General features: G+C 35.9%; 2 protein-coding genes across 5 annotated transcripts in view; one reads left to right on the top strand and one right to left on the bottom strand.

Moving 5' to 3' along the window:
* LOC129237975 (glutamine-dependent NAD(+) synthetase) overlaps nucleotides 1-24020 on the top strand; it is a 241915-nt gene that overhangs the window by 116142 nt on the left and 101753 nt on the right. Inside the window, exon 3 of the mRNA XM_054872985.1 lies at nucleotides 3655-3701. The gene's annotated coding sequence lies outside the window, so the exon portion shown is untranslated. The remainder of the gene's footprint in view (nucleotides 1-3654; nucleotides 3702-24020) is intronic.
* Nucleotides 1-24020, bottom strand: part of LOC129237974 (cytosolic carboxypeptidase Nna1) — a 208961-nt gene that overhangs the window by 115562 nt on the left and 69379 nt on the right. The gene's annotated exons all lie outside the window — the stretch shown is intronic.

Below are 24020 nucleotides of genomic sequence, written 5' to 3'. Positions count from 1 at the left end.
GCACCAAAGCAAGCAAATAGGTCAAATACACCAACAACTGACATTACTATTAAGAAGCAAATTATAAAAAAAAGAGAGTTAAGAAAAAGGTGGCAAAAAACAAGATCACCTGACGACAAAAAAAAACTAAACTTAGCTACAAAAATTCCAAAAGATACCTTAAACAAGAGAAATAACAAAGAAATCGAAAACTATTTGAAGAATCTGACTCCCTATCAAGATACAAACTACTCTTTATGGAAATGTACAAAAAAAAATTAGAAACTCAAATAAAACATCAACCACCATTAAAAAAATATGACAAAAGGATGATGGGGTGTTACAAAAGAGAAAAAAGCGAAAACATTGGCAAATTACTTCGAAAAAGACGAAGAAAAGAAAATCAACAACGAAAATAACTTCCATTATGATAATAACAAAAATTAAAAGGACGAATACATAAGAAATAATAGCTTGCACCAAAAAAGGAATAAAACATAAGAAAGCACCCGGATATGACATAATAACTCGAAAAGCATTAGCGGAGCTACCAACCAAGGCATATATATTATTGTGAAACGTTTTTAATACAATGTTTCGCTTACAATATTTTCCGAAACTCTGGAAAGTGGCAGAGATTGTTGCATTGCCAAAACCGAGTAAAGATCCAACTACCGTGTCATCATATAGACCAATAAGTGTATTACCGACAATATCTAAAATTGCTGAAAAATTACTGCATGATCGAATACGCCAATTTCTAGACCAAAAACGTATGATACCGTATCATCAATTTGGATGTAGATCAACAGATCCATAGAGTTACAAATAAAATCCAATCAGACCTTGAAAACGATCGATACTGTGCCGCAGTATATTTGGACGCAGCTAAAGCGTTTGACAAAGTGTGGCACAAAGGCTTACTCCACAAAATAAAAAGAATGCTACCTTTTGACTACTATCTCATCATACCTAACCGACCGAAGCTTCTATATTAAATATGACAATAAATGTTCAGATATTCATCAAATAACTGCTGGAGTTTCTGAAGGAAGCGTTCTTGGACCTATACTATATGTTTTATTCACCGCAGACCTGACGAAACTAATTCTTCAATTGCTACACTCGCAGACGATACAATACAGGGTTTGATTGAAAAAGAATGAGCTTTCTGCCAAGCGATCAACCGAATCGGCTGGTGGGGGAAAATGATCGTTGGACCTTCCCCTTCGACTAAAAACCGGCCCCAGTGCGCTGACAACAGCGGTGCAGTCAACATCGCTCCGCGCGTGAAAGCTGTTTTAAAAGTGTGTTAGGATTTTGCAGTGGCGAAAATTCAGCGGTCGTTGGAGCAACGTTACTCTATCAAATTTTGCGTAAAGCTAAACAAAAGGAGTACCGAAACCATTGGGCTACACAAGGAGGCTTACAGTAAAACGGTGGTACAAGTCGTTCAATGAAGGCCGGGAGGACGCCGAACACGAACAGCGATCTGGAAAGCCTTCGACGACGCAAACAGACGAAGATGTGAACCGGGCATCGTCCACAAGGAGTTTGTACCTCCAGGAAGCACGACATTTTACAAAGAAGTGCTCCTTCGGCTGAAAAACCGCGTCGCCCGAGTTCGGCCCGACCTCGTCAACAATTGGATCCTTCATCACGACAATGCGCCGGCGCACACCGCCTTCCTCTGCACCTCTGCATTGGCCAAGATGAGACTTCCGGTGCTTCCCCACCCTCCCTACAGCCCAGACCTGTCCCCTCCGGACTTCTTGTTCCCGCGACTGAAAAGAAAGCTGGAAGCGCTTCGACTCCATCGAGGCGATCCAAAAAACTTTGTCAGCCGAATTGAACGCGATTCCGGCGGATGAGTTTAAAAAATGTTTCCTGGAAGGACCGCTACCAGCGGTGTATTGACGCTCAAGGGTCCTATTTTGAAGAATATTAGTTGTATAAGCCAAAAGGTTTAATAAAACTGTTTAAAAAAAATAAGGCTCATTACTTTTCAATCAAACCCTGTACTATTATCATCAGACAAAAGCTTAATTATCGCCACTGAAAAACTGCAGCGATACACAAACGCAGTTAAGGAATGGTTTGATAACTGGTGCCTAAAAATAAATGACGACAAACCAGTACAGGTTATATTTACTAACAAAACAAAATTTACTGCAGTTCCAATTAAAATATATGACAAAGCAATTACAATAGAACCAACTCCTAAATACCTGGGAATTCAATAGGATTCCAAACTAAATTGGAATCACCACATAAAGCAAAAGCTCAAAGAAAAGAAAGAAAAACTTCGACAACTTCATTGGTTAGTCTGCTCTAAATCCAGACTCACCACACATAATAAGCTGTTAGTGTACAAAACTATGATTAAACCAATCTGGCTATATGGAGTACAGGTATGGGGAACGGCTGAAAAAACTCACGTAAAAAAAATCCAACTACAACAATCAAAGATTCTTCGAATTTTGACCATGTCTACACGAAAAATGATGACATCCACAGGACTTTTAATATAGCAACAGTAGACGAAGAAATCAAAAAGATAACAACAAAGCAAAAAGATAACAAAAAATAATTTTTTTTTTCCAATTATAATTCGTTTTATTACAAGAACCCTATAAATCAAAGTTCTAAACTTTGTACAAAAGTCACAAAACTTTAAATTTTGTTTTTATATTATGAGCGAAATTTCCAATTTTACAAAAATTCTATGTATGCAGTTTTATAGCGCATTCATTTATTCAAAAGCCATCTTGAAAATTTAAATTTTTTAACCAGAATTGTTAGAAAGCTTCTGGATATGCATTTTTATAGGACATTCAATTTTCGAACATTTTTAGAAAATTAATTTGTTTTAGATTTTTTTCAGAAATCTGAAATTATTCTTTAAATTGTTTTCATGTTTTAGAAATCCGAAAAATTACCTAAATACACGATTGCTGGGCCACCGGTATCTCTCTTATCCCTTTTGCATCATTCAGTCGAAAAAATCCGTGATCAAAAGCCCTCCGCGCGAACAAATACCCTCTTTTATCACCAAGAACGGAATAATTCGCAATAACTAATTTTTTCTTTGTTAAAGTTTGAGAAAAAGAAATAATTTTGGTAATCCTGTTACATTATTTTTCATTAGAACAAACCGTAAAAATTTTGCTGACGCAAGTTATTATGGACGCAAGGTATTTGGAGTACAGCGCCCCCTTCGAGTGGTGATGCAAAGGGGTTAAGCTCAAGGCGCTTTCAGTAGAGGTGTTGGCACTAGAACACCAACAATATTTTGTTCGTTTGATTGTCAAAGAAAAGTATTGGCAAAGTAGAGAACAAAGAATAAATTCGTCTTGTGTCATTCTGGGCTGACAGCCACATGGACACGGCGAAAGAAAAAAAAAAATCATTGATTTACCGATACCACCATTAATAGATTCGCCTTGGTTAAACTGAGAGTTCTCTTACACTTTTTTATTTTTTGTATGCATATATTTTAAGGCGTTTTTCATAAACCGGATATTGTACATTTGTGAGGATTTGTATTTTAGAATTCATCAGAATAAGAAATCCTGTGTATGCGTGTCGTATCTCTTCAAAATCGTGCTGTATATTTAAACCCACAGCTCGAATTATTTTTACCCTCTAACAATTTTATTCTTTTTCTATTTCCAGGTAAAATACTAAAATATTTCAGCAAAATATGCGGACTAAACTAAAAGGTTTGTATTTATTTTCACCGCAAGTTCCCAGCAGTAACTTTTTTTACAAAAATATAACCTCAACAATGCCTCATGGCCTTTACAATTATGTTCCTGGCTCTTTACGAGAAAATAATTAAACAAAGAAAACAAAAAAAAAGGAATAATAATAATCAACGGAAACGGAAAATGGCAAATTTGCATAGAAACTACCGTGTAACTGCTTAGCTTTATCATTTATTACTAGAGGGAAAATTCCACTGAGTTTATGTGAAATGGGAGTGAGTATTGAGCGGTGTGTTTTTGCTCGATATATGTTTTTGATGCTTTTTTGAAATATTTTTTTATTTATTTTTCTTACAATATACATTGGCGGCTTGGTTAGTATAGCAAAAAAGTGCAAATAATACCTTGAATTTGCTCACTCCTGACTAATCACTTTGTATTTACTTACACATAAATGTTACTCATACGCACCGTGCACTTCTTCGGTTGCTGTTCTTCTTTGTCCGCGAAAGACAGTTTATATCATAATTAAGTTAGCTCAAATTTTTTAATATTCTTTTACAATTTCTCAGCTCTTTTGGTAAGCGCAAAAATACGAGTATATGGAAAGCTGCATTTGAATTATTACATACAACAGAGAATATAAGCTAGATGTATGTATGTGCGTGTATACTACTCAGCTTACTTTCTGTTTACTTTTTTGTTTCACAATTTTTCTTTACTTATTGTTTTTACTTGCGTCGAAATCTTAAACCCAGCCAACCAAATGTAGAGCGACCGAATATGGAGTGAACGGGAGGCCTCAAGAGAATTTTGTTGATGTTTATTATTTTTAGTATTCACTTATTAATTATAAATAAATAAATTATGCCAAAAATGCTCCGTCTAAGATATTCTCGGGTGATTTAATGTGTTCTTTTGTTAAAATCCTAGGCGAATAGGAGGCAGTATGCACGGAGTTTTTGCGGGTCATTTGAATGAACTTTCTGGTACACCGGAATTATTCATTTCAACAGACCAATAAGCAGACTTCGTTCATATATGTTAAGATGGCTCTTTTCTGCGGCGGATATGCTACTTTGGGTCTCTTTTCGGAGTCTCCCTTGAATGTTCAGCGCACCGCACAGCAGCGTGTCATAATTGTGCGTCTTGGGGCTTCCGCCGCCTGGCTGGAAAGGTTCCGCATACACATGAAAGTATAAATCACTGGTCTACATATGTGTGCGTGTGTGTATTGTAGACTAGTTGTGTATTGAAACCTCTTGCATTTGTTCGTTTTCATTAAAAAGTAATAAGTAAACTTGAAAAATCACCCTAAGCTTTTGATTCTCGTTTTCGTGCGTAAACTGAAAAATTACATAATGTCACAAATATATATTTATGCGTATGTTTATGTATTCATTTGTGCATGCCACTTCTGTTATAAAAGCAGTAACTTCCGTCTTTTGGCGTAACATCTACGTATGTAAATTAGGAGTAACAAGCAAACACACACATACCTATACATATGTATGCGCACTAGGGAATTACAAGCCTTGGCATTGTTATGACTAAGCAACAAATTTGCTTAGCTTACAACAAAAGAAAGTCAAAGGTAAATGAAGGATATTGAATTAATTCTTAGGTAAAAGAAGGAAGGCAAAAGGGTAAGATGAGCGGAAATGTTAATTTTGAAGAAAATATTAGCATAAAATAGTTAACATAGCCTTAGTATGCTCCCAGATTGGATGTTGCAATATGTATATATATGGAATTCACTTTACAAATACAGGGCTGTTCAATAAGTTTTGCGGTTCGATAAGAAAAACGCAATTTTAGGGTTTGAAATACATTTTATTATTCAGTATAGTCTTCCTGAGCATCAATACATTTGTTCCAGCGAGACGCCAATTTATGAATGAGATCCCTAAAGTGAGAATCTGGAAGGGCTGCGAATTACGCTTCTCAGGCGACTCTATAGAATTATGTCCCCAAAGAAAGCTTCAACGTTAAACAAACACATCTATGCGTCAGAAGGACTGGGGGCGCTTAATGCAATCATAATAATTTCAAAATTATTTTGGGGGGCGATTATTTAAAACTTCGACAGCACAAAAACAAAACCATTTTAGTAGTCGTTAGCGAACACGGGAACCATAACTTCAATTGCCCTTTTCGAAACACGTGAAATTTTTATTTTCAATATTCTGGAATATTTTCATACATTTTCATTTCCTTTCGTGTGCATGTAAATTTTTTCTTTAAGTGTTAAGGAAAATGCGTTTCAGACCCATCTTTTGGTAGTTGTTTAAAAGAAAAGTTTTTATGACTTTATTTCTCGAAGAAATTCGAAAAAGGAGAAGAGATATAAATAATAAATTTTAAATTTTAAAAGTAATTAAAAATAAAATTTTGACAGTACTTACATAAAACACCCTGTAACCCTTTATTTTTGGAAGGTATTCACAAAAACAAAAATATTAATTAAATTTTAAATTAATTAAACATAAAATTTTGACAGGTTCTTGTGTTCACAAAAAAAAAATTAATAAAATTTTCATTTTAAACAAATTTAAAAATTAATTAAAATTAAATTTTTAACAGATTATTGTGTAAAAAACGAGGTTTTCTAATTTTGTATTTTTCACAGAGATTCCCATAAAAATATTAAAAATGAAAAGCAAATTTTGTAAACTTTTAAAAAGTAATCAAAAAATAAATTTTGACAATTTTTTTGTGTAAAAAGAGGTTTCTATTACTTTATATTTTTGGAGATGTCCACAAAAAAAATTTAAATAAAATTTTAATTTTAAGGAATTTTAAGAGCTAATAAAAAATAAAATTTTGACAGATTCTTGAATAAAAAAAGGGTTATTTTAACTTTCTAGTTTTGGAGATCTTTGTGAAGAAGAAATTTTAAATAAAATTTTAATTTTAAGCAATTTGAAAAATTAATTAAAATAAAATTTTCACAGAATCTCGTGTAAAAAAAGGTTCTTATAACTTTTTATTTTTGGAGATGTTCACCAACAAGAAAAGAACAAAAAAAAATTAAATTAAATTTAAATTTGAAACAATTTTAAAAATTAATCCAAAATAAAATTTTAACAGATTCTTGGGTAAAAAAAGGTTATTTTAACTTTCTATTTTTGGAAGAGAATAGAATAGAATAAAATATTAAGGCCACGAAAGGATAATAGTTTCGAAAAACATATTTCACATGTTTCCAACAGGATAATTGTAATTGAAAAAAAAATCTTTCCTATTATTCTTTTATTTTTTCTTACATTTTTAAATATCTTTGCTCTTCTTCTTTCATTTCATACCCATATTTTCATATCATGCACTTAAATTTATAAAAAGTTTAGAGACCTGATTCTAAGTGAAATTTCGAAGTCCTTCAACATTTTTTTTGGTTTTGATGTTGAGCGGGCATGCCTTGCTCCAATTTCCTTTGAAAATATGCGAAGATAAGGAAACTTACACCTCTGATAATTCGAAAATTGCAACTATTCATTTGATTCCGCCTGCAGCTTAGTTAAATCCGTCTTTGAATCAAAGCCTTTTCGGAATCGGCATTTCGGCATTTCCTTATGCTTATCTTCTTATTTATTATGCTTATTTTCAAAGGTACAAGAGTTAATTTTTTATAAGGCGAAAAATTCGAAACGTAGCTCCCATCTGTTCGTTTTTTTTTTTTTTTTGATTTCTGAGTAGTAGAGGAGCAACTTGCTAAAATTCATTTGACCATTTCCTTTTTCCTGAAGACACACGTCAGAAATACGAGGAGGAGCTCGGCCAAACATCCAGAAAGGGTGTACGCGCCAATTATACCATATACCTATGTATATATTGTAAAGTTTTAAGTGATTAAAAAAATGTAATCATACTACAATATATTTCCTTTCCTATGGTTTTCTCTTCACGTACTTTTTTCTCATTTGTGTTTTTAAGCAACGAATGGCATTCTCATTTTTCTTGTTCATTAAAAAATTTTATGCATAGACCATATCTAGTCTTTAAATGTTTTATGTCTGTAAATTTAAAATGAATCGTGTTGAACATTTTTCCCTGGTATAAGTCAATATTTGTATGCCCCCATATGCATATGCACGCACATACACACACCTTACTGTGTAAAACAAAAGCTTAGCCACTTAAAAGCACATTTAACCTCTTCAACCTGTGCTGCACTCCTCCCTTCTCCTCCCCCTACTTGCACAGTATTTGTGTTGTTGCATGTCCACATGTAGTAGTGTAGTATTTCCGCACTCTTAACCTCTTTGTGCGTCTGATTGCCAGGTAGAGTAATACAAATGCATACAACAACAACAATGTGTTACGCACAAGCGAAATAACAGTTAATGCAGCTACTTTGCAATCATGACTCTAGGATCTCTTGTTACGCAGTGTCCTATGCAGTTCGAGTGAATGTCTGTACACAGAATAGAGAATGCAAAAGTGTATGTTCCACAATTTGAAAGGCCGACATGCCCATTCATTCCTCTATGCCGTTTGTATAGCTGTTTATTCTACTAAAGTTTTCAATGTGCGCGTAAATGAAAAAAGTAGAATAAAATAACTAGCGGGTGGAGGCAGTTGGTTGTTGATATTTCAGGCAAGGGGAATTTTCACCAGGTGAAAAAAAAGATACCGCTGGTCTGATTTTATACAGTCTATTTGTTGAACTATTCAATAATATATAATATTTTCTGTTTAGTTGTTCCAAATTAGTAACTAATTTTGTAAGATAACTGTGGAAATTTTCTATATTTAATTTTTTCACAATTAACAACTTATGGAGATAAGGTTACATTCTTCACCTTCAGTTCATTCGTGAAAAAAAAACTCTAGATGTGTAACAAAAGGCCAAAGTTAACCTGCTCGGACTCAGGTTGATTGCGTAGACAACGATTCAGATTTCCATGAAAATCTGCCAATGATCTGAAAAATGATGGAAAACTTATCCAGGATGAAATGAAAATAAACAGACTTCTGACTTTTATTTCATACTTTTACGCCGCAGCGAAAGCTATTTTCTCAAATTAATAGTATTTTGTAGCTACTTGAAACGATATGGTCGGATGAGAGCGTGCCAAGCGACTGGAACCAGAATGTGATGTGCCCAATACATTAGAATGGTGATCGTGCAACTTGCGCAAACTATCGCGGGATAAGCCTTTTTAACATCGCATCGAGCGTATTGTGTGAGAGAATGAAGTTCTTTGTCAACAAACTTTCGGCCTTATCAATGCGGCTTCAGATCTGGTAAGACCACTGTAGACCAGATTTTCACCATACGCCAAATCCTAGGTGAAGCCTACGAAAAACAATGTATGTCTTTTTGTCGATCTTAAAGCCTCCGAGCCATCAAGGATAGAAATCAGCTTTATGCCACTATATCTGAGTTTGGTATCCCCGCAAAATTAATCACCTACCCTGTCAGAAAGCAAAATACATTAAATAACCAACGCAAGACTGAGTTTTGTCGAGGCCCATGCTCCCGAGTGGAGTGAACAAAGAAAAAAAAAATGTCTTTCGTTATGTATTCTAACTGATACTAGTTGTCGTGGCATCGAATTTACAAGTGCTGAAGGACACTAATGTCGATTTTTGCCCTTTCCTCTTGAATAGTGGTTTCAAAGTGCGATAGGCTAATCAATTTGCGTCCACTTTTATAAACTCGCTTGCTGAGACTGTTCCAGAGGTTCTCCATTGGATTTAGGTCTAGAGCAACTGTGGGCCAATCCAGAACAGAAATATTTTTACGCGAAAAACTCCTTTGTACGCTTAGCACGCTTTTTTAGCACAGATGAGACTATCTCGTCCATCATTTCAGGAATGTTTTATTTCAAATGTTGAATAATTACCTCTTTCGTTGCAATACAAATCAAATTACTTTGGTTAAATCGCTTGATTCAGATGCCCAACTTTCATTACAAAAACGCGAAATAATGCGTCCTTTTCAAATTTTGATTGCAATATCGCCGTATTTAGTTAACTTATGTGACATGTGATACAGACCTACTAAAGGAACGTGTGCTTAAAATCCACATCAACTATTTCATGCTCAGAACATTCGGTTATCAAATGACCCAAACACTCACCGCAGATGGTACTCTCTGCATCTTCACATCTTCTCAAAGAAATGCGAGTCTCTGATATTACTAAACGATAATGTGAGGCTGTGAACAGGTTGCTTCGGACGATTGCAAAATTCGGAATAATAAACTAATAATTTTTCCACAATTTGCAAGTGATGTTATTCCAAATATCCTAGGACGGATTTTTTGCGCCTCACCTTAACCTCAAAAGCAGTGAAAAATCTTCAAGTTACCAACTAAATGAGCAAAAACGCTATTAGTTATTTGTTCGAAGCCTTGTGATGCTAAAACTGATCAGAGACAATTTTATAAATATCGGGATTTTGGGATTTTAAAATGGTCAATTCGGAAACCCGAGAATTTTCGCGATTTATCAATTCAATATTAAGAAATGATACATTAAGGTTAGGTTAGACTTGGATAAGAATTCAAAACTCGTCCGTTGTGATACCATACAGGGGAAAAGAGAAGAAAAGAAGAAAGGAGCCTTGGGAGTAGAGGATGACGACCAACGGTGGTTAATTTACGATTGTAACTATATTGAAATAAGATCAGCTTTTTTATATAGGAAACTTAAATAGTTCTAAGCATCTGAATTTGGGTAACCTGGAAATGGTGCATTGAAATGAAAAGAATACATAAAAGAGGACTAACAATAGTTCTGTAAGTTGAAGGTATTTGTTTTTTTTTTTTTAATTTTAAAATGCCGTTAGTTTTGTTATAGTCTTGCTTGTTATGTTTCATTTAAAATTTCAGAAAAATCAGTTTGAATAGAGACGACAAAACGTAAAATAAGTGATGCGATGCCAGCAGAAATTCCGCCACCGACGCAGCAGAAAATTCGTTACTCAATACTTTGCGGCTTTCGACGTCAAGTCAAGCCTGTGGAAATTTTTAATGAGTTCCAAACTGCAATATCAAAGATTCCGCACTGGACATTTTTCTGGCGAAGGATGGCCCAAATCGTCGACCGACGAGATAAATGTGGCTCTGGTGAAGCGAAAAATTGGCGGAGACCCACGAATGACACAGGAAATGATATGTAGTGAATTGGGCTTGAATGCTATAGCGGTACTGAGAATCTTGCATAATGATTTAATACGCAAAGAAATCTGCTCGATTGGTTCCACGAATTTTGAATGAGAGCCAAAAAAGCAGCTAGAGCAAATGTGGCTCAATACTCTTTAAGGTGACGAAGTGTGGTTTTTGAAGTATGACCCGTAAAGTTAAATATCAGTCCATGGTATGGAGCCGGAAAGAAGTAAATCCACCTGTGAAAGCCAGGCAGCAAATCTCAGTAACAAAAGTGAGGATCTCGGCTTACTTCTCGACAGCAAACATTTCATTAGATTCTCCTTAGATAGTAACTGCCAAATGATATACTGAAAACTGTTTACAAAAAGTTTGTAGTGTTTAAAAATTTACTTGAAAATAGAAAAAGCGAGGAACTGCGCCGCTGTTGAAATCATAAGTGAATTTATTGCGCTTCTTGGCATTAAAGCAATTCGCTAACGTCTTATTTTCTGGATCTAGTGCCGTGTAATTTCTGGTTATTTCCAAAAGTTGAAAAAATTTTCTTTAAGAAGAAAAGTCTTTGGCAATAATGAGATAGGTGCAGTTAATTCTGAACTGAGGGCTGTTTTCAGCAGTGGATTCACAGATTAAAAAAATTTTCGGAATTAATGGTGATTATGTGGAGAAGATGCAAAATAATGAAGATTAAAAACAAAAATAAAATACAAATTTTTTTCAGTACAAGTTACCGAACTTTTGTTAGCCCGCTCGTATATGTTGGTTAAGGATTAAGGTGAAAAATTGTCTCTCCCTTTAAACAAAAATTTAGTATATACGAGTCTCGGTTTCCCAAAAATTCGGTACACATAAACGTAGAATCCCGTGATGCACAATGCTAGCCCTAATGTTTTCCAACATGAGGGATGCAACAAGAGGGAATGAAACAATTTGCTTGTTAAAATTTTAAAAGGCCACTTAACAATGTTTCGAAACTCAATGGGTCCTTTTAGGTGGCAGTTACCACACCGAGCATGACCTTTACCGCGCCCCCCTATACGTACAATTAAACATATGTACGCATACATGTGAACAGAAGGGGCAGCATTACGCTTGTAATTTCCAACACTCGCTGCTTTTGCTGTTGTGTTGTTGTTTTGCCCGCGACTAACTGCCGTTAAAGGTGCTGAATTGTCAACAAGCGCGCGCTCGAGCACAACTTGCCCGCTTTTAGTGCTAAGCCCTTCGCCAATTTGCCTTCGTTCATTGCCGTAACGCGTTCATGTTTGTGTATCATGGATATGCACACATGTACACACTCCGATACATATGTATGTATGTGTTCGCTGTAAATTCATTAAGTTTGCACGTGGCTGCCTTTGCTCTTTGCTCTTCGCGTCAGTTGCCTACTACCAACTACTTTATTATGCTGTTTTACACTCAGACAACAAAGTTTCTCTTTAAAGCGGCAAATTTACCCAATTAAAATTTATATTCAACAATTTTACTCACTAATTTTTCGTAACAAATTTTGCTTTGCATAAAGTTTGGAGTTATTTAAACCCAAACTTATTTTGGCATTTAATTAAAAAAATGAATTAAATAAGTTTGCTGTTGCTGTTGTGATTCTCAAAATTTGTTTGAAATATTTTCTTCTTATGCTGGCACGTTTTACTTTAACATTTTTACATAGCATAACATAACCAGCATTATCACCATAAAAACTTTTCTGACAGATAAATGCCAGAGACATGCAATTTTCGTCATTTATGCAATGCTTTCAACAGCTGTCAACGTGACTTGTGCGATTGCTACTTTACGAACCGCATTCAGTGCCAACAACCGCAATAGCGACTTAGTTCGAATTGCATGTGACGTATACGCCCCCACACGCACCAACCCGGTTGGTTGCATCAATGGCTGCGGCACGTTGCAGGCGTCACACTGTTCGTGGCGGCGTATGACAACAAATGTACTATACCATGGTCGCGCGGCCATAACGAACTGACTCTTTGGTTTGTTGGTTGGTTGATTGGTGGTCCGTTGGCCGTTGATCGTTGTTGATGGAAGTGCCAGCGTGTGCTAACCATTCATACATTGCATACCCTTTGTTGTGTTTTCAATGCTGCTGTGGTTCCTGTTGTTGCTTTCATTGAAGTTTGTCTCACAACAAGTGGTGCCCGCATATTTGTCTGTTTATCTCTTTGCTCATTTCTTCGACGCTTAATTTGTGCCGTTTAACTGTCAGCTACAATTTTTATTGCTTGCTATAAAATGCTTTGGGGCTTACAAATACTGAAATGAATTATATTTGTAGTGCGATAGCATATACAATTAAATATCACAAAGACTTGCGTTGCAAAAATAATGTCTTATGTCGATTGTTTTTTGAATAGTTTGGGAATTTAAAATAATTATAAAAAAATTAAATTTATTTCTTTATGTCTAGAGTTAATGATACTGACAGTAGGAAATATTACAAAATATACATTTTGTTGTTGGTTTTTCTTAGTACTTACATAATGCGCTTAAGGGTAAATTCCGCAAAATAGTACACAATAAATAGTTCTTCAATCTATTACAAAGCGATTTTGAATCCGATAAGTGTAGCTTTAAGAAATTCGAGAAATAATTGAGCTGGGACAAAGCTCTATTAATTAGAGCATTAGCATTTAAAAAATTATATATATAAGCCCATACGAAAAGTATCGAAACTGCGAAGGTTTCTACATGGCACATTAAAGTCAATTAAGAGGTTAGGTGGGTTTCAAAATTTCAAAAAATCGATTTTTTTTTTTTGCTTATCTCATAATTGAATATGTTGAGAATATTCCTTTAAAATTTTAAAACGATCCGAGTCATATTCTAAGAGATATAGCCTTTGGATTGGCAGGTATATCGAGGCAGCTGCTTAGCTATTAAATCTTCAATCGCGTTTTTCTTGAAACTACATTTTTGAAATCGGTAGTCACGATTTCTCGAAAACTTATGAACCGATCTCTTTCAAATTTTGCACACTTCTTCAAAATAACATTATCTCGTGCTTGAACGAAGGAATTTTTTTTTTCTATTCCAAGTAATTTTTCAAGGGCATGAAGGGTGCAAATTCTACTCAAAATAAGGGTTTTTTGTTTTCAACGCCGCCAAAAATGTAATTTTTTTTTTTTTTTTCCTTCGTCCAAGGAGACGACGTGTCCACGCCTTAATTTTCAAAATTTTTCAATGAAAATTTCACAAACTACTTATAAAATATGTATCTTTTATGTGTTAAATTGATGGAATGAAATATTCTGTTGATTAAATAAAAAAAAATTCATAAAAATGTACCTATTTTGAGCTTTTGAAACCCACCTAACCCCTTAACTGAAGAAGGGACGAGCACTCAATTTTAGCCGAAAGGAGGTCGAGAAGAAATGAAAAAGGCAAAAGAAATCGTCTGTTATTTAATGATAATAAGCCAATTAATGGCAACGAGAGTTATAAGAAGGAATCGGTTCAGAAAAATTTCAGGAGTGCAAAGCAAAACGTAAGAATATTTTCTACACTCTCCCCAATCGATTTATTTAGTCTTGCCATAAATTCTGTGACAAATTTTACAATGCATACGGCGAGAACAAATTCGCAGAAAAAAGTTCCGCTATTTTTGCTTTTGTTCGCACGCTTGTTTATTCATATTTTATACTCAGTTTTCTTGCAAATTTCGCTTGTTAATGATGAAGTGGGAAGCTAAGGAAAATCGCATGGCAGTGATGGTATTACAAAAGGGTAGTAAAAGTGCAAGTGAGATTTACGAATTGCTGAAAAACTTATTATAATATTTCGAGAATGTTTGCCTACCGCACTATCAATCGTTTCTCTCAAACGTCTGAAGTGACAGACAGAAAAAGAAATGGTCGCCCTCGCGTGGTTCGAACCAGTGCAGCCATAAAAGCCGTTCGGGAAAGAATTCGCAAAAATCCCATTAGCAAGCAGAAAATCATATCCAGGGAAATGAATGGATCGACCAGATCCATGTCAAGACTATTTGGAGATGATCTGCACATGAAAGCCTTCCGTCGCTCAACTGGTCATCTTTTGACAGCGCGCTTGAAGAAAATTTGACACGACAGATGCAAGCAACTTCTTTCGTGGCACGCGGTTACGGCCATGTAAATATTTATGTTTTGTATTCTTTTTACAGATGAGAAAATTTTCACTGTTGAAGAAGTGTTCAATAACAAAAGCGACAAAATCTATGCTAAAATTTCTAAAGACGCAAAAAATGTTGTTCCAAGGTTTCAGCGTGGCCACCATCCAGTTTCCCTAATGGTGGGGAGTGTCTTGTAAAGGCGTTACATCTTTTCATTTCTGCGAAAAAGAGGTTAAGACCGGGGCAAAAGTGTATTAGGAGCATATCTTAGAAGATGTAGCAGTTGAGCAGTACTCTCTTCAATGGAGAGCGTTAGATCTTCCGGCAAGATTTCACTCCAGCCTATAAGGCAAAAACCACCCAGTAGTGGGTAAAAACACTACGAAACAAAACAAAATTCCTGAGTTCATATCCGAAGATGGTTGGCCTAGAGATTGGATCTAGTAGTCCAGATCTGAATCCATTGGACTACAGTTTGTGGTCAGAATTAGAGTAGAGTTCATGGCCTGTCGAAGACCTCACAGAAGTTGGGAGAGTCTGAAATAATCTTTGGTGCGAGCAGCGACGCCAATTATGATGGAAACCGTGCGTGCTGCAATAGCTAAATGGCATAATCGTGACCATTTAGAATGAAATTTGAAAAAAATGTGTTTCATATTTATCTGATTAAAAAAATATTATAATTTCGTATCTATAACGGACTTAACTTGTAACAGAATTTATGGCAGACTAAGTATATATGTATGTATAAAAGTATATAATATACATACGTACCGAAGTTTCTATTTTCTGCTGAGACAATTTCTTCAAACAATCTAACTTTTGAGTTTTTATAGTCCCTGCTTTCTTATTACTTGGGTCCTTATTTATTTTATTCGGTTCGGTTTCGGTTCGACTTCGGCTGAATTTGGCTGAAGTTTAATGCGGCACGGTTCGGCCTTAAAAATCAATGATGGGTCGTTCTCTAATACCAACCCTCCTCAATAATTTCAACGCTGTTCCAACGCTTGAAAGCACTCTTGTAGGCTTACTATTTGGGGAAATATTTGAAAGATCGGTTATAAAATTGTGTCTATGTTTTAATGTGCATCCTCGGTGTGATTTTATCTTATTTATTAAGCGACAATAAATTCTTATTAATATTAAAAAGAAGTAAATTTAAAAGTAAGTGAAATGTTTCCATCTACGAACAGTGCCAAGAATAGCAATCAGCGGTTTGGAGTACTTGTGCCCCCGACGATTACTGCTTCTACCAATCCATTTCCTTCCACACATCCTTAAACGCCCTACATACTCATACACATACACGTAGTAGCCATTATAATCTCCCTACCCTGCCACTTGGCAACCGCACCGCACTACAGCAACAAAACTAACAATGCCAATTTCTAAGCCGTTTGGCTAAATTGCACCGAAAACCTTCAATTTTTTTTTACTGCCCCACTTCCTAATTTTTTCTTAGGTTTCGTTGATTGCCGAGTAGTGGTCGGTGGTTTGAGATTGGTGGTGGTTAGGAAGCTTGAGACCGTCAGCCAACCAACTTTCCTACCAATTGGTGAACAATGCACTCGTACAACCGAAACAAGCGAGACAACGTTGGCACAAAATCAGTTCAATTCAGCACACTTTTCGTTTTCAATTCCGTTTGCTTTTCAATTCATGATGGTGCTGATGCAGGGAGGCTGGTGCCGAGAAATAGGGAAAGCAAAGTGGTAACGATGATGGTGCAAGTGAGTTGCGAAGCCGCTGCTGCTGCTGGTGGTTTTGCGATTGTTTGATGACTGTTAAAAAATGTTGCTCGCAAAAAACAACAAAAAAAGCAAGCATGAGTGCGGAAACCAAAATACAAACACCGACACAACATAAGCGACAACAAAAGAAATTGGTTCACATTGAATGGCTGCCATTGGCAATCCTTTATGCACTCAACACACACACATCTGTATGCATCCGCTGTGCACACACATACACTCACACACACACAGGTGCATTATTCATTGGATATCAAACAATGCGTACATTTGGCCCATTTTTTATTTTTGCTCCAAACATTTCAATGGTGTTTTTATTGTGTTGCCATGCAGTCTGATGGCGTTGGAAAAAATTGCTGAGGTAATAGAAAGAGTATAAGTGGCAGTTTCCATCGAAAACAATTCGACTGTACCACTCTGTATGCGGAAATAATGGGGTATGGTATGCATTTGAAATACTCGAGTTGTATTGGAGTACAAAAAACGGTAGCAATGAGAGTAGGAATCAGCGAGGTATGTATTTTTGTGCATGAAAATTACAGGATAACATGAAAAATTATACTATTAACTGAGTCGCCCAAGGGCCTTGTTTATCGATATACTAGAGAATTTATAAAACATTGAAATTTTTTTATTTTTTTATTTGGACTAATTGGTTGCCAATTTTAATGCATAAATGCAATTGGTTGTGTAGTGTATCAGAAGAGTGTGTATTTTGTGGAGTGTCCATATTTTTGTAAAATTTAAAGAGCGGGGTTCGCAAAACTCAATAAATATCCTGACACAGGTTTGCTTCTTTCCTCGCAACTGTAAATTGCTTGTAAAATAAGAAATTTAAGACTGTCTTTTTGACTGGCCTAGCAGCTGCGCAAAGAAGAGAAGGTGCAGCGCTCAAATATTACCAAAAAAATGTCTTTTGCTTATATGACAAACGCTTTTTTCTTCCTTGTTCCTAACAACATTTCCTCTTTTTTTTGTCGGGACAACTAGCAACAAGCAGGCACAATTAAATCCATTGTACTGCACTCGGATTCCCTTTAAATTTTCTTTTTTATTATATCTACCCTTTTTTTTTAATCTACCCGACCTCCGAAGAAATCTGAGTAGATCTTGTGATGCCAAGGAGCTAAGGTGGTCGCTTCTTAACACATCAGTGCCAAAGACCTCAAACATGATTCGAGCGAAGGCGGGGCAGACACATAGAAAGTGGTCCGCCGTCTAATCCTCCTTTTCGCAAGCTGGGCAGAGTACACTGTCTGAGATGTCTACTTTTTCCATGTGGTTCACACACAGAAAGTGACCCGTCATCAGTCCAACCAGCTGTCTGCACGCCCTTCTGCTTAATGACAGGAGGATTTGCGACAATCGATCGCACATCACAGGTAACATCAGTTTAGTCCAACTGCAGCCTCTCTTAGCCTGCCAAGCTCGCTTGTGGTTTGTAGTAACCCATTTGCTAATCGTGGCTTTGATGGCTGCAGAAGGGAATGACGAAACGAGCTCTGGGCCAAAGAAGTTGGCCTCAGAGTCCATCCTAGCTAAGGAGTCAGAGGTCTCGTTACTCACGACTCCCACGTGTCCCGGGACCCATATCTGCCGACATAGTTCAGCCTAGATTTACAGGACTCGACTACCCCGGATGTGGTTGGGGGGCTGTCTAAGGCCATGAGCGCAGTTTTGCTGTCGCTGCAGGCACATACAGATCTGCCTCTCTATCTGTTTTTCGCAACAAAGTTTATCGCTTCTTGAATTGCATACGCCTCCGCTTGAAACGCAGGTGCATGCATTCCAAGAGTAAAGTACAGTTTTGCCCCGCTGATTCCACGTAGACCCAAGAACCCAAGCCCTACTCGACCCTGGAATCATCCGTGAAAATGTGAAAACAGATCTCTTTGCTTTTTAAAAGTATTCAAACTAGCCTCCATTTAATTCTACCCAGCTTAAATCGCGGAACATCTCTCCTTCTGAAGCATTTTTGTTTTTTCTTTGTTTTTTGTCTTCTGGGACGGTGCCGATCTTGCTTTTATTTTTTAGTGAAGCGCTCGAATATTTCAAAATTATATTTTATTCATTATATTTCCTGGCGCTATTTGCTTCTTTGTTCTTAGCAACACTTCCCTCTGTATCTTTTTGCTTTTTAAAAGTATTCAAATTAGCCTCCTTTTTAGTCTGCCCAACTTAAACTACGGAGCGCTTCGCTTTCTGCGGAATTTATTTTTAGTATTTTTTGTTTTGTTTTTACCGAATGTTGTTATTCTTCTGAAAAATTATGACGATTTTGGTTTTACTTTTTTTGTTGCCGATGCCCATTTTTCGGCCGTAAATTTCCTTATTTTGGCGCCTTTTTTTTGTTTTTGTTCCGAAATTGCAATTTTTTACCAAATAATCGACGTAAGAGCAACGCTCAGGAGCAGTTGACTGCCATCAAAATCTGTCAAAGCTTATTACTGCTGGCAAAACATCAATCATTTCAATGGAAGAGTAAAGATCTTGCGATTTTGTCCGCATCGCTGGAAAAGCTCAAAGCATTACTAAATATAAAGCGAACAAAAGAAGTGCTTCGATTGGAAATTTTTTGCCAGATATTTATTATATCTGAGAATATTACTTTGAAATGGATGTGATAAATATTGGTGAATGGTTTTGGAGAAAAGTAAAGTCATCTTTTTTGAACATGCCAATTATACTTATAAATAAATAGTAATTTAGCTTATAAGTAGGAAATGTCATTAAAAAATGCATCATTGGAAATAGACGATAAAGGCCAATAAAATTATATTAAATGTATCATAGAAGTAGATGGGCTGCTTCAAAAAGAGTTGATGGAAATCGCCCATAAATCAGCGCGATTAGTTTGGTTTTACCAACGTATTTGTGTATACCTATATTTATCAAGCACGCTCAGGTGCGTGAAGCAGTTGCTGCCCAGAAATCTGAAAATCACAATATTCGCAAGGAAAATGCTGAGTACACTCTATGTCGTACTCATTTCTACAACTGTTAGAGAAATAGCTATGCGGTATTGCATGTACAAAGTAGATTTTTTTATGGAAGGAAGTGCATAACACCGCCAGGTAAAAAAATTATAAAAAACCAACCTACACTACATAATTTTTCGGTTATATTTTCAATCAGTTACAAAATGGCTCCCCGAATAAACATAAAAACATACGCAAAATCAAACGGAACTTAATTAGCAAATAAAAACTAAATACAATAAAAGAAATATGAAACCATCGATTCAAAACTGAAAAGATTCAACACAATTTAAAAAATAGGACGATAGAAACCATAAAAAACTAGAAGCTGCCGTAATAACGGTAGTCTGTAACCTTTTAAAATACAATTTGATCTTACAAAATATGCCGTATCCTGCCGTTTTGCCATTTTAATTATAATTCAAGAAAAAAAAACTTTGAATGTAGCACCCCAAATGCGTCGAACAACACAAAAACAAAAAATATCTAAATAGCAGCTGTGCGAGTTGTAGCAGAGCAACAGAAGCGAGAGCAGTAGCGGTAGCTGGAATAATTTCATAAATAGCGCTCCGACCGTCTCAAAACTTTTTGCTACAACTCCAAGTACAGAGGAGCTCTCTATGTTTATCTCTTAAAATTGTTATGGCCTATTTCTCCGAACTACTGGTAGTAATGAAACGTAGCTTGGAGAGGAGCAAAACATTCGATTGCGCTATCTGCCGTACCACACATCTGTTCAAGTTCAGAGCTGTAACGAGAGATAAACTGAAAATTACGTAATTGCGGAGTAATTTCAATCCTTGGATGATGAATTTGTGGTTTTTGTTCTATTTTTATATATAGTTTGGGTTTATAAGGCTTTTCCAAAAAAAAAAAAAAATCAGAAATAGTGAACATTTAAAAAAGCAAAAGAAAATAGTCAAAACTGGTTAAAATGTTATCGTTTTGTTGCGGGCTGTAAGTCTGGGCCCTATTTCACCAACGAGATATCATTTATCATTTTACAATTTTTGGATAAGTCTTTTTTTTCAACGTTAAAATTGAACTGCAAGCTTTAAGTTGTTCAATAAATTTTGCGGTTCGATAAGAAAAACTCAAATTTTATGGTTTGAAATGCACTTTATTATTCAGTACAGTCTGACTGAACATCAGTACACTTTTTCCAATGAGATTTCTTTTTATGAATTCCATTCCTGAAGTGAGAATCTGGAAGGGCTATTAAATACGCTTTCACAGCTGTTATGACCTCGTCATTTGATGTAAAACGCTTTCCATGCATGAATCTTTTTAGGTCTTGAAACAGATTGAAGGGGCTAAATCTGCTGAATGGGCTGGATGGTCCAACGATTCGAACTTTAATTCATAGATTTTAGCCATTGTCAAAATGATTATGTGACGCGGCGCATTTCCTGATGAAAAATAATTATTTTCTTTTGCGAACTGCGTCCTTTTTCATGAATTTTTTCTTCAGCTGGTCTAAAAAGTTACAATAATATTCAGAATTTATTGCTGTACCAGTTTGCAAGTAGTCCCAAAAGCAAAACTCCTTTCGCATCCGAAAAAACTGATGCTGGGCATGAACTCGTTTCGGAGCCGAAGAACCAGGATTTCTCCATTCATTAGCCTCTTGTTTTAAGGGGTTAGGTGGGTTTGAAAATTTCAAAAAATCGATTTTTTTTTTTTTGTCTTATTAAATAGTATAATATGTTTAAAATATTCTCCTAAAATTTCAAATTGATCCGAGTAAAATTCTACGAGATAGACCCTTCAGAAGTTCCGCCCATCAGGCCATGTCAGTGCAGCGTTTCGCAGGTATACGCGTTTATCTCAAAACTCGATTTTTTAAGTCGGTGGACACGATTTCTCGAAAAGTTATGAAGCCATTTTGTTCAAATTTTGCACACATCTTTGGAATAACATTATCAAGTTATTGAACGAAGGATTTTTTTTTATTTTTATTACAACTAATTTTTTCGAGCCAACACATGACGAAAATTTGACCAAAAAATGTGTTTTTTTGTTCAAAGTCTGTCAAAAATTCAAATTAAATTTTATTTTTTTTTCCTTCGTCCAGTAACGAGATTTATCCATGTTCTAACGAAATATTTTTGGTTTTTTGATTTTAAATGAACCAATAATGAGTTATGCTGTCCACGGCAAGAGCATTTTTTTGTGAGACGTTAAGGGAGATGAGGTACCAACGGCTGAGTTTTCGGAATTTTTAAATAAAAATTTCACAAAATACCGTTTAAATATATATCTTTGCTATGCTGAATTATTTAAATAAAATATATGATTGTAAATATTAAAAAAAAAATAGTAAAAATACCCTTTTTTTGAACCTCTGTAACCCACCTAACCCCTTAAATAAGGACCATGGTGACTTAAATCTCATTCATAGTGAGGAATCGACGCACAAAATTCACTTTATCATTTCAAAAGTGTTCTAAATGTTGTTGAGAACGTCGCATTCGAATGTGTTTTAGTTCCATTGTTAGCGAATGCGGCACCCATTGCGCACACAGCTTTTTGAAACCCAATACTTCAATCAAAATATTGCTTACACTGCCCAATGAGATGCCCAGGGCTTTTACTAAATCTCTTTCCGTCACTCGATGATTTTACAATTTTTTTGTATTTTTCGGACGTGGATCGTCTTCAAGGCTTGTAAGACCACGTTTAAATTCAGCTACCTATCTTTTTACTGTTATAAGCCTTCCACAAATAAAAATTCAATCACTACACGATGCTTGATTTTTGTTCATTGTAGAAAATACTGTGACACGTCGATACTAAATGGCTTATCAACCAAGAATGAATTCACAAAGTAAAATGAAGCTTCATCTGCGTACATATGAATAGAGTACCACCATGACAAAAAAATGTAGGCTAGTAGCAACGTCTTCTTGTCGAACTACAAACCTTATTGAAGCACCCAGTAATTAAAAAAAATGAAGTAAAATTCGCACATGTCTTCTTAGGAACAGTTATTGAAATAATTTAGCTTTTAATACTAATTCTGCCATCCGACAACCTGTATATTTATATTAAAAATTAAAATTTTTTACTAACAGTTGTCAGAGCCGGTTATGCTTTTATTTCATATATTAGTTATTTTTAGTGCACAGTTTCGAATATAAATTGCGAAAGAAAACGTCGTCTATTTTTCCTTTCAAATCAACTGTGTCATATTCATGAAGAACACAATTAGCTACAATTACGTTTGAGTGTGCGAAACAACAACGCGTCGGCACAGAAACGTCAATAACGTATCGCCGTATACCGCGTATTGCCTCGAATAAAGAACTGTGAAAAGTTTTCAAATAACATAAATTTCAATGTTGCTGCAACAAATGGCTTGTCATTATTTTTCATTGCCACGTCTTATGACTGCAGTTAAAACTTAACTGAGTCTGCGTTTAAATGCTGCAACAAAGTAAATCATAGACTGAATAAAAATGCGCATATAAATTGAAGCATTCGAGGTAGGAGAAAGATGAATTAATTCGGAGATGCTGAATTGTGTCCCTGCTCCCTGTTTTCTTACCATTTGTCATTTAACTGCTGCTACTTGCTTACCCCAATGCATTTAAAATGTGTGTGTGTGTGCTGATAACAAAGAAATTATATATCCCCACTAACATTTGTTCCATGACATGGCATGAGATTGCGAGTACTTTGTAGCAAACCTGAATAGAATGATTCTCTGTGCCAGAGTGGAAAGGATCGAAGACATTGTTTGTTTTGCTGACTGCTGCGTGTTTGACGCTTAATTAACACCAGTCGACTTGGAGGTGGTGCTGTGGAGACTACAACGACCCAGGGCGCTGCAAATTTCGTTTCTTGTGCAGCTGCTTGAGACATTGCGGCTAAAAGCACGGCAAGTGGTGATGTGCTCGAGTATGGTGCTGAACTTCAGAGTCTGAGTAGTTAAAGTGCTTGCACAGCATATTGTGGCTATGAAGTCATTGAGATTTTATACACTTCGTCTTACTGCTCCCACTTCTCTATTCTACCGTTCATTCATCCCTTTTTGTTTTTATTCACTTATGTAGAGCAAATAATTTGCGCCACCTCTCTCGTGTCGCAGCAGAGATGTTCATTATTGTGTTGGCTTCACGTCAGTAAAAGCTCTAAAGAAGGTAAGCAACTTGAGTTCGCAGTGCATACGAGTAACAGAGATAAGTAAAATACTAGGCAATTTTCACGCTGCTGAAATTAACTTTCACCATTTTTTGTTTGCGTTTATTTGGAGCTTATTCTTATGACCAGAAACTCATTGTCTCTTCGCCCTATTCGCCTTTGAACTGCCATCCTTGTAGTGAGCCTGCTTTCAGTACTTTTCCCTTCAATCTCGCTCTTCCCTTTTTAAGTCTCATGCC

The sequence above is a fragment of the Anastrepha obliqua genome, chromosome 2 (genome assembly GCF_027943255.1).
Source record: "Anastrepha obliqua isolate idAnaObli1 chromosome 2, idAnaObli1_1.0, whole genome shotgun sequence".
Lineage (NCBI taxonomy): Eukaryota > Metazoa > Arthropoda > Insecta > Diptera > Tephritidae > Anastrepha > Anastrepha obliqua.
Note: the sequence above shows the minus strand (reverse complement) of the source record. Positions and strands in the feature narration are given on the sequence as shown.